Source organism: Pseudorca crassidens, chromosome 6 (assembly GCF_039906515.1).
Source record: "Pseudorca crassidens isolate mPseCra1 chromosome 6, mPseCra1.hap1, whole genome shotgun sequence".
NCBI classification, from domain to species: Eukaryota; Metazoa; Chordata; class Mammalia; order Artiodactyla; family Delphinidae; genus Pseudorca; species Pseudorca crassidens.
Window position 1 is genome coordinate 122002507 of NC_090301.1, and position 8686 is coordinate 122011192.

Below are 8686 nucleotides of genomic sequence, written 5' to 3' on the forward strand. Positions count from 1 at the left end.
TTTACAGAATGAATTCTAGACATTCATATTCCCATTTCCCACATACAGAAACTGAAGATAAGCTAGATGAAGGCAAAAGTGTAAGGTCAAGTGTTAAGTAAGGTCAGAATTTGAACCCAGGTGAGTCTGAATGGGGTACTCAGGGAAATAAGAGGGGATACTGGGCTCAGGTACATCATTAAGCCTTCTTCAAGCTTTGCCTTCCTTCTCTGTCACACCTTGAGGCAAGGAGTGGTCTTAGTTACAAGATGTCTGTAGGAGCCATGGAATATATTATCTCTCTTGTCTTGATTTTTTTGTCTCCTTCCATCCTCCCAAATGTATGCTAAAGACACCTAATTGTCTTAGCTTGCTCTCATATTCTTTTGTCAGGAAGAAGTTTCCCGCTGGGTCTATTTAAATAAATAATATGTCCTTATACAGTGGGAACTTCCCTCTGGAAATGAGAAAAGAAAGAAGGCTGAGGAGATAATGGACCATCAAAGTAACCTCCAAAACAGGAGAAATTAGGAGAATCAGAATTAATTCAGGTGAAAACTGAGAAGAGCTTAGCGAATGTAGTGCTGAAGTTTTTCAGTTTCGGGCATTTGAATATGAAAGTGTCGATCTGATGGAAACTAGGCTGTTAGTTTCAAGAAACGCTTCTGAATAACTCTGTGGTCACTGGAACAGGCTACCAGATATGATCCCTGTCCCTGAAGCTCGGTTTTAAACAGGTTATTGATATTTACTGGAAAGATGAGGGTGCATTTCTCTGCAGAGAATATAACCCAGGTGCTATGCTAAGGTCAGAGAGTGAGCAAGGGGCAAAGGGAATGACAGTGTTGTGATTTGATTGTCAGAGTTTACACATTTCAATAATCTCAAAGGTTAAAAAGACTTCTGAAAGCAGAATATGATATTAAATTTCATCAAAGAGCAGACAATGAACTCTGCTCCATAAAGCTCTGAAATCCCTCTGACTAGGCAGAATTCTCCTAATGAGCTCTGTGGGTCCATGCCAGTCTTTTGCCATTCCAGGCTTCAGTTTCTTCCCTTTAAAATGAAAGGATTAGATGAGATGTGTTCTGAGGATCCTCACCACTCAATTTACGATTTTATGATTCTATTCTGAAAAAAGTAACAATCTATTTGAAAAGCAGCAGGACCCTGTGGGGGTTCTCCCAGGTATAAGTCCTTTCTTTGTCCCCCATTTCTTGTTTGTAGCAAATAGGGTTCATTCATCCTCTTTCACCTTCACTGAGTTCCAAAGGGCAGATTCAAGCAGTTGCTAATCAGGGAAGGGAGGGGATGCAGAGACAAGGGAGGAGCAGGCAAGAAATAATTGTGCAGCCTTGGGACAGAGTCCTGGTTCCTCCTCAAGGAATATACATAACAACATATCTCTGAGTTCTACTGAAGGAATGAAGGCCACCTCCCAGGGGGAGGATGGTAACTTCAGGCTGAGCCCAAGATTCTTAGAGCACCACCTTATTACTTCACCACTGACAAATCAGAAGAAAATCACATACCCTGCAGCCCACACCCGAAATTTTGCATATGAAAACTTCTCCCCTGAAAAAACCACTGGGGAGTTCAGGGTTTTTGAGCACAAGCCACCTGTTCTCCTTGCTTGGCCCTGCAATAAACCTTTCTCTGCTCCTAACTGATGTTTTGGGTTTTTTGGCCTCACTGTGCATTGGGCACATGAACTTGTGTTTGGTAACACATTGAAAGTTCAGAAATATTTAACAGCTGCTAATGAGTTTATGTTCTATACACTACCTATTGTGCATTATCTGTAATCCTCAGTGTACCTCTATAAAGTAAGTCCTGGCATTTCACAGTAGTTCCAAAAGATCACATAACAGTTCCAATAATTCTTATTCTAATCATTGAAGGAATAAGGAGAAATCAGGTGTAAGAAAACTTTTTCTTCAGCATAACCAACATCATTGTATTCACCTCCTTGTGCCATCTTTTTTCAAATTAATTTTTTATTGGAGTATAGTTGATTTACAATGTTGTGTTAGTTTTGGGTATACAACAAAGCAATTCAGTTATACATATATAGTTTTTCAGATTCTTTTCCCATATAGGTTATTACAAAATATTGAGTATAGTTCCCTGTGCTATACAGTAGTTCCTTGTTGTTTATCTATTTTATATAGAGTAGTGTGTATATGTTACTCCCAAATTCCTAATTTATCCCCCCACCCCCTTTCCCGTTTGGTAACCACAAGTTTGTTTTCTATGTCTGTGAGTCTGTTTCTGTTTTGTAAATAAGTTCATTTGTACCATTTTTTAGATTCCACATAGACGTGATGTCATATGATATTAGAAAGGAGTGTCCTAAGAGTAGTAAAGGACAAAATCCAGAGATGTAAGTCTGGGAGTGGCTGGTTAATATATATTTGGTGGTTGATTCTGAAATTACTACACCCAGGAGTGATCCTAATTACCAGTGTGTTTACTAGGGTTAGGATGGAAACACACATTGATAAGTCCCGCCTTCAATTTTTTAAAATTAAAACCAAACCAAGTAAAAAGAATATTTGATATGTGTTGAAAACTTAAAATGTTGGGTATTACACTAGAAACTTTATGTTTATTTTCTCCTTTAATACAACAGCCCTATGAAATAGGCATTTCTTTTTCTTTCTTTCCTAGTTTTCAGATAAGGAAGCAGAGGCTGGGAGAGTTTAAACACCAAGGTCTTAGAGCAGGGACTCAAGAACACATCTTGAAACCAAATCCCATGATCTCAACAACTGTGTTCTACTTCTATGCAGCAGCCAGTAGAAAAATATATGTGGTGAGAAAGCCTGAGTTAAGGTATGGTAATATCAGCTCTGAAAACTGGGTGAGCAGATGCAGACTTGAGTACCCTCAGTGTATGTGATGCATCCATGTGAGGCTGTTAATTCACCAAGAGATTAAGTGCTTTGCTCTGGAACAATCATCCAGCTAAATCACTGAACTGGGTGATTTGACCTGTAAACTGGGCTGTTTTCCAAACCTAGCAGTCACTGACCTCAAAGCTCAGCAATGGCCACCTTTCAACAGTGATGTAAAGGACCTGTGGTCACAAGAACAAACTAGCTGGTACATTATTGAATTTTTGAACATTGGGGCCCTAACTACCATCTACATTATTTTTTCTTCTTCCTTTCTTTCTTTCTTTCTTTCTTTCTTTCTTTCTTTCTTTCTTTCTTTCTTTCTTTCTTCCTTCCTTCCTTCCTTCCTTCCTTCCTTCGTTCCTTTCTTTCTTTCTTTCTTTCTTTCTTTTTCTTTCTTTCTTTCTTTTCTTTCTTTCTTTCTTTCTTTCTTTCTTTCTTTCTTTCTTTCTTTCTTTCTTTCTTTCTTCTTTCTTTCTTTCTTTCTTTCTTTCTTTCTTTCTTTCTTTCTTTCTTTCTTTCTTTCTTTCTTCCTTCCTTCCTTCCTTCCTTCCTTCCTTCGTTCCTTTCTTTCTTTCTTTCTTTCTTTCTTTTTCTTTCTTTCTTTCTTTTCTTTCTTTCTTTCTTTCTTTCTTTCTTTCTTTCTTTCTTTCTTTCTTTCTTTCTTTCTTTCTTTCTTTCTTTCTTTCTTTCTTTCTTTCTTTCTTTCTTTCTTTCTTTCTTTCTTTCTTTCTTTCTTTCTTTCTTTCTTTCTTTCTTTCTTTCTTTCTTTCTTTCTTTCTTTCTTTCTTTCTTTCTTTCTTTCTTTCTTTCTTTCTTTCTTTCTTTCTTTCTTTCTTTCTTTCTTTCTTTCTTTCCTGGAGGGAAATGGGTACTCTTATTCAAATTGTAAAAACAATGCTGGGTGCACACTTCTCTCCCCACCCCATCCCCAACAAGGCCCCAAGGAAAGTCACAATTTGGGGATTATTGGGTTTAAAAATAAGCCACAGAAGAAACCTTGGGGTACACTTAGCCTAATACATTTATTTTGCAGATGAGAAAACTGCCCACTTTCATGAAACTTGCTTATTCATCCCCAACTGGTTACTTAAAAATTATGTGGGTTCAGAAAAATACTCAACTTGTCTAGATCCTCAGGTGTTTCATCTGTAAAAGAGAGATAATAATAATAAAGCCTACTGCCTGGGATTGAACAAAGAATTAAGCAAAAGCATGAGTAGAAATCCTCAGGGATAGCACCTGGCCCAGGGTTTGATAAATGTTGGCAAATTTCAGTTCACATCAAATATCCCATTCTAAGGTCTGTTGAGATCTCACTTCTGTGAAGCTTCCCATGAGTACTTAAGCCCACATGGGATAGCCTTCTTTGGCTACTTATTACTCCAGAAAACTTTTCACTGAATTATAAATCTAAGTATAAGTAGTTTACTTATGTACAACTGGTTACCAATTCCAGGTTTGCTTCAGAATATATACTGAAATTTCTCCAGCATTTTCCACATTCCCCACAGTGCCAGCTTCAGTTTCGAGATCATAGTTAGTATCCACAGCTAACTTTTAATTGAATAATTAAGTTTTAAAATAATTTAATCAATTTAAAATATGTGCCAATTTTAAGAGGCAAAAATGACTGATAAGTCTTATAATTAAAATAACAATTTTCTTCCCAATCTACATCCTGCCCTGATTTTAACTCCCCCAAAGAAAAGACTTGAATCTATTTCAGTTTTTTCTTCTGGTACCAACCTCTATTTTTCTAAATAACATGTTTATGCTGCTAACTTTTGACTTTTCAATTTTGAAGATCACTATGATTTTTCTACTGTGGACAATAAGGATTTAGCTTTCTTATATACCCTCTACCATCCACCCAGAACAATTAATGCATAATTGTTGGTTACACCAATATCCAGTGTTTATATCATTGTGACTACATATATATTAGCCAACCCAGACCAATTAATGTGTAATAATTGCATTTATCCTTTTGCAAATATTTATTTTTTTATATTTTCACCTGCTTCATTGGGTATATGCCTATCACAAGTTTATCATTAAACTGCCTGACCTGGGAATCTCCTTTCAATATGCTGAAATACCCTATGTTGTATTTTGCATTTTATTCCCTTTGTCTGAATACCATGACTTTCTGTTATTTGACTCTTTCCCTCATTTTGGGAGAGTGTATCTTGAGAAATAAAGACGAGGAAAATAAAAAATTTTAAACTTTAGTTATATGTAAAGTCCTAGCTCTTTTCTCATACCTGATTACTAACCAGGTGAAATACATAATTTTTAGCTTGAAAATATTTTCTCTTAGAATTTTGAAGGCAGTGCTCCACTGCAATTGTAACTTCTGATAGAGGGACTGGGAAATCTTATACCATATAAATTCCTTATTCAATATAGGATGACTGCTATTGTACCCTTTCTAAAACCCTGAGGGTTTTCCCTTTGTTGCTGTTCTGAAATTCCACGATGATACAATTTGGTATAAGTACTTTTCTTTTCATTGTGTTTTGCACACAGCAAACCCCTCTAGGCTGTAGTTTGAAAAGCTCAAGTCTTCTTTGATAAATTTCTCCTTTCTGATTTATCTGTCTGTCTTTGTGGAACAAAATGATTTGGGGCATCTGGGTCTGATTCTCTCTCTCTGTTTTTGATCTATTCTTCCATCATTTTACTCTTCTTCCTGAGAATTTTTTTTAAACACGTTGTCAATTGTGTTTTTGAGCTGGATAGATTCTGCTATCATAATTTTGCTTTCCAAGAGTCCTTTTGTATTATCTTAATGTTTCCTTTATTGTAGTATCCTATTCTTTATTTCCTTCATCTTCTATCTTCTTTCATCAAAATTAACTACATTACAAATATGAGTTTGAGCAAATGTACATTACAAGTTTGAACAAATTCACATTGTAATATAACTTTGAGGGAGAAAAAAAAAAACTTATGAGTGAAACTTACTTTTAGACAAACTGCCCTGTGTAAACTAGATTTGCTCAGACTTACATTTGGGGTTCAGGTGGGAAGAATGCTCCTCCCCAGAGATATCAGCCTTAAATCAGTAGGACTGTGGGGACAGGACAGTAGACTAACAACCTCCCTTCCCTTCCTGGGTTGGTTTCATTGCCCTGTCCTCCCAAAGACCTGTTAACCACCTTCATCACATCTTATCAGCTGATGCTTTGTTGTCACATATTATTGAAATAAATGCAGCATTTGAGAATACTTGTCAGTATTTTCTCTACCAGGATTCTTTTATGGACTGAATTTTGTCGCCTGTCAAATTCATATGTTGAAGCCCTATCCTTCAATGTAACGTATTTGGAGATAGGGCCCTCAGAGAGGTAAGTCAGGTTAAATGAGGTCATGGGGGTAAGTCCCTAATCCAATAGGGCTGGTGTCCTTATAAGAAGAAGAGTTGCCAAAGCACTCTCTCTTTCTCTCGTGCTCTCTTTCTCTCCTTCCCTCTCACTCTCTCTCTTTTTGTAGGAGCACACAGAGGAAGTGAGTGAGGAGGGGGCTGGGAAGAAGAAGAGGAGGGAGGTGGTGGTAGCCGTCTGCAAACCAGGAAGAAAGTTCACACCAGCACCAAACCTGACAGCCCCTTGATCTTGAACTTTTAGCCTCCAGAACTGTGGGAAAATAAATGTTTCTTGTTTAAGCCACCCACTCTGTGGTATTTTGTTATGGCAACCTTAGTGGACTAATACAGTTATCTAATAACCAAATCAAACTTTTACAAACTACTTTAATGGCTGTTCTATACCAGTGAACTGAATCCAACCACGAATTTCTATGAATTATCAACTTGGAAAATAAAAGCAACCATTCTCTATTCCTAGTGTAACACTTTGTCCCTATGACTTCTTAGTGGTCTTTGAGAACTGAAATTCTAGAGGTATTTCAGATCTCAGAGTCTCATTTCAGTCATTTAAAATGTCCAGAATTAGTTATTAATCAAAACTTTACTAGATTTAAACTTAAAACTCCTCTCCTTCCCAAGCAGTGGCTGCTACTTCTGGCTAGAAGGCTGTTTACAAGTGAGGGGGTAAGGAAGGTAATTTTCTTCTTGGTCCAATACCCCACCCTTGAAGAACTCACAAGCTGATGTTTCCAAATCCAATAAAGGGAGGCAGGAGAGTGAGAGACTGAAATGTGTTGCTGGACCCACCAGACATATTCACCTGAAGAAAGTTAGGAATGGTTGGAATCGTTCAAGCTTGCTTGTGGAGCTATGTCTCCAGTGCCAGTGGAGATTGGCAGATTTCTACACAGATTTCTATAGAAACAAAAACAATGATAACACAGTGATGAAAACATGAAGAAATAGATCTTCAGTTACTTCAATGTGATCAACTGGAATTCATATTTGATTAAATATTTTGCCAGCTATACTGAGATATAATTAATAAATAAAAATTATGTATATTCAGAGGGTATAACACGATGATTTAATATACTTATACACTACGAAATGATTACCATGATCAAATTAATTAACCCATCCATCAAAAAGTATGACCTATGAGGTATAACATTTTTGTTTCATAAGTATAAAATTTTATTCATCCATGACATATTATTCATACGTGCATAGTATCTTTAAAATAGAACTGGTTTGCCTTTTTTTGGTACTGTATTGTTTACCTTTTTTTGTGTGTCTTTATTGGCATGATTACAGAGACAATGTTCTTTAAAAGAACATTTTTACTAACCATATTTCCTTTCTTTGCCATTGAGATTGTTAGTTTTGTTGAATTATTAATACTGAAAATAGTTTTGTCTAGTAAAAGAGAGGATTCATTTTAAAAATGACTTGCTGTGGTTATAAAATATGCCAGTTATGCCACTGGGGGAAAGTATAGCATTTTCCTTGATTTAGCATTGAGACCCAGAAGTATCTACAGCGGAGGAGCTCATGAAGGCATCCTACTCTCCGTCCACTTTGAGGACCATCCTTGCCTTTCCCTTGCTGTCCTCTTCACAGCAGCTTGTTCCAGCCACTACATTTTCACAGTGGCTCCCCTCACACCTCTATACCATTGGTTATACAATTTCTTCTAACTGGAATTTCTGTTCCCAGTGTATATCCCTCATGAATCCTTAAAGGACATTAAAGACTAGAGGTAGTTTAATCTTCTTCATGAAAAGACCTTTCTTGACCCTGTTCCAGGAATATTATTCAGTGTCTAACCTGAGCCTCACTGCACACCATAAATTCTTCTCTATTGTCGCCTATATAATTTGCTCCTTTTTTTGCAAAATATTTCAAATATATCCTAAGGCTACATTAATTACATCATTTTGGGGGAAATTTTTCAAATATGGTTAAAAGTACAAAAAAATAACAAATTCTCATGCACCAGCCAACCAGATTTAACAAACAGTAACACTGTCATTTTGGGTTCAGATCTTTTAACTTTTATTAAGGACATACAATATAATATATACCATGAAGGTAGTTTTTCTTCTCATTTCCATTCCTGTCCATCCATCGGTAAAGGTAAACCAGTATCCTGAAGTTCATACATTTTCTTCTGAATGATCTTCTATACATTTACTATATATGTGTGGCCATCAAAATATATCATTTACGTGCACATATTAATTTATATATATGCATATTAGATAAATGCATAAGTATTTACATATGTTGTTAAATTTCTTTTTAATTTTTTTCCTTTTTTAAAAAAATAATTGGTATCATAGTGCTCATATCCTTCTACTACTTGTTTATTGCCCCTCACCATTAAATTTTCAGGTTTTATTCATTTTGATCAGATTTATTACTGAAAGCTATT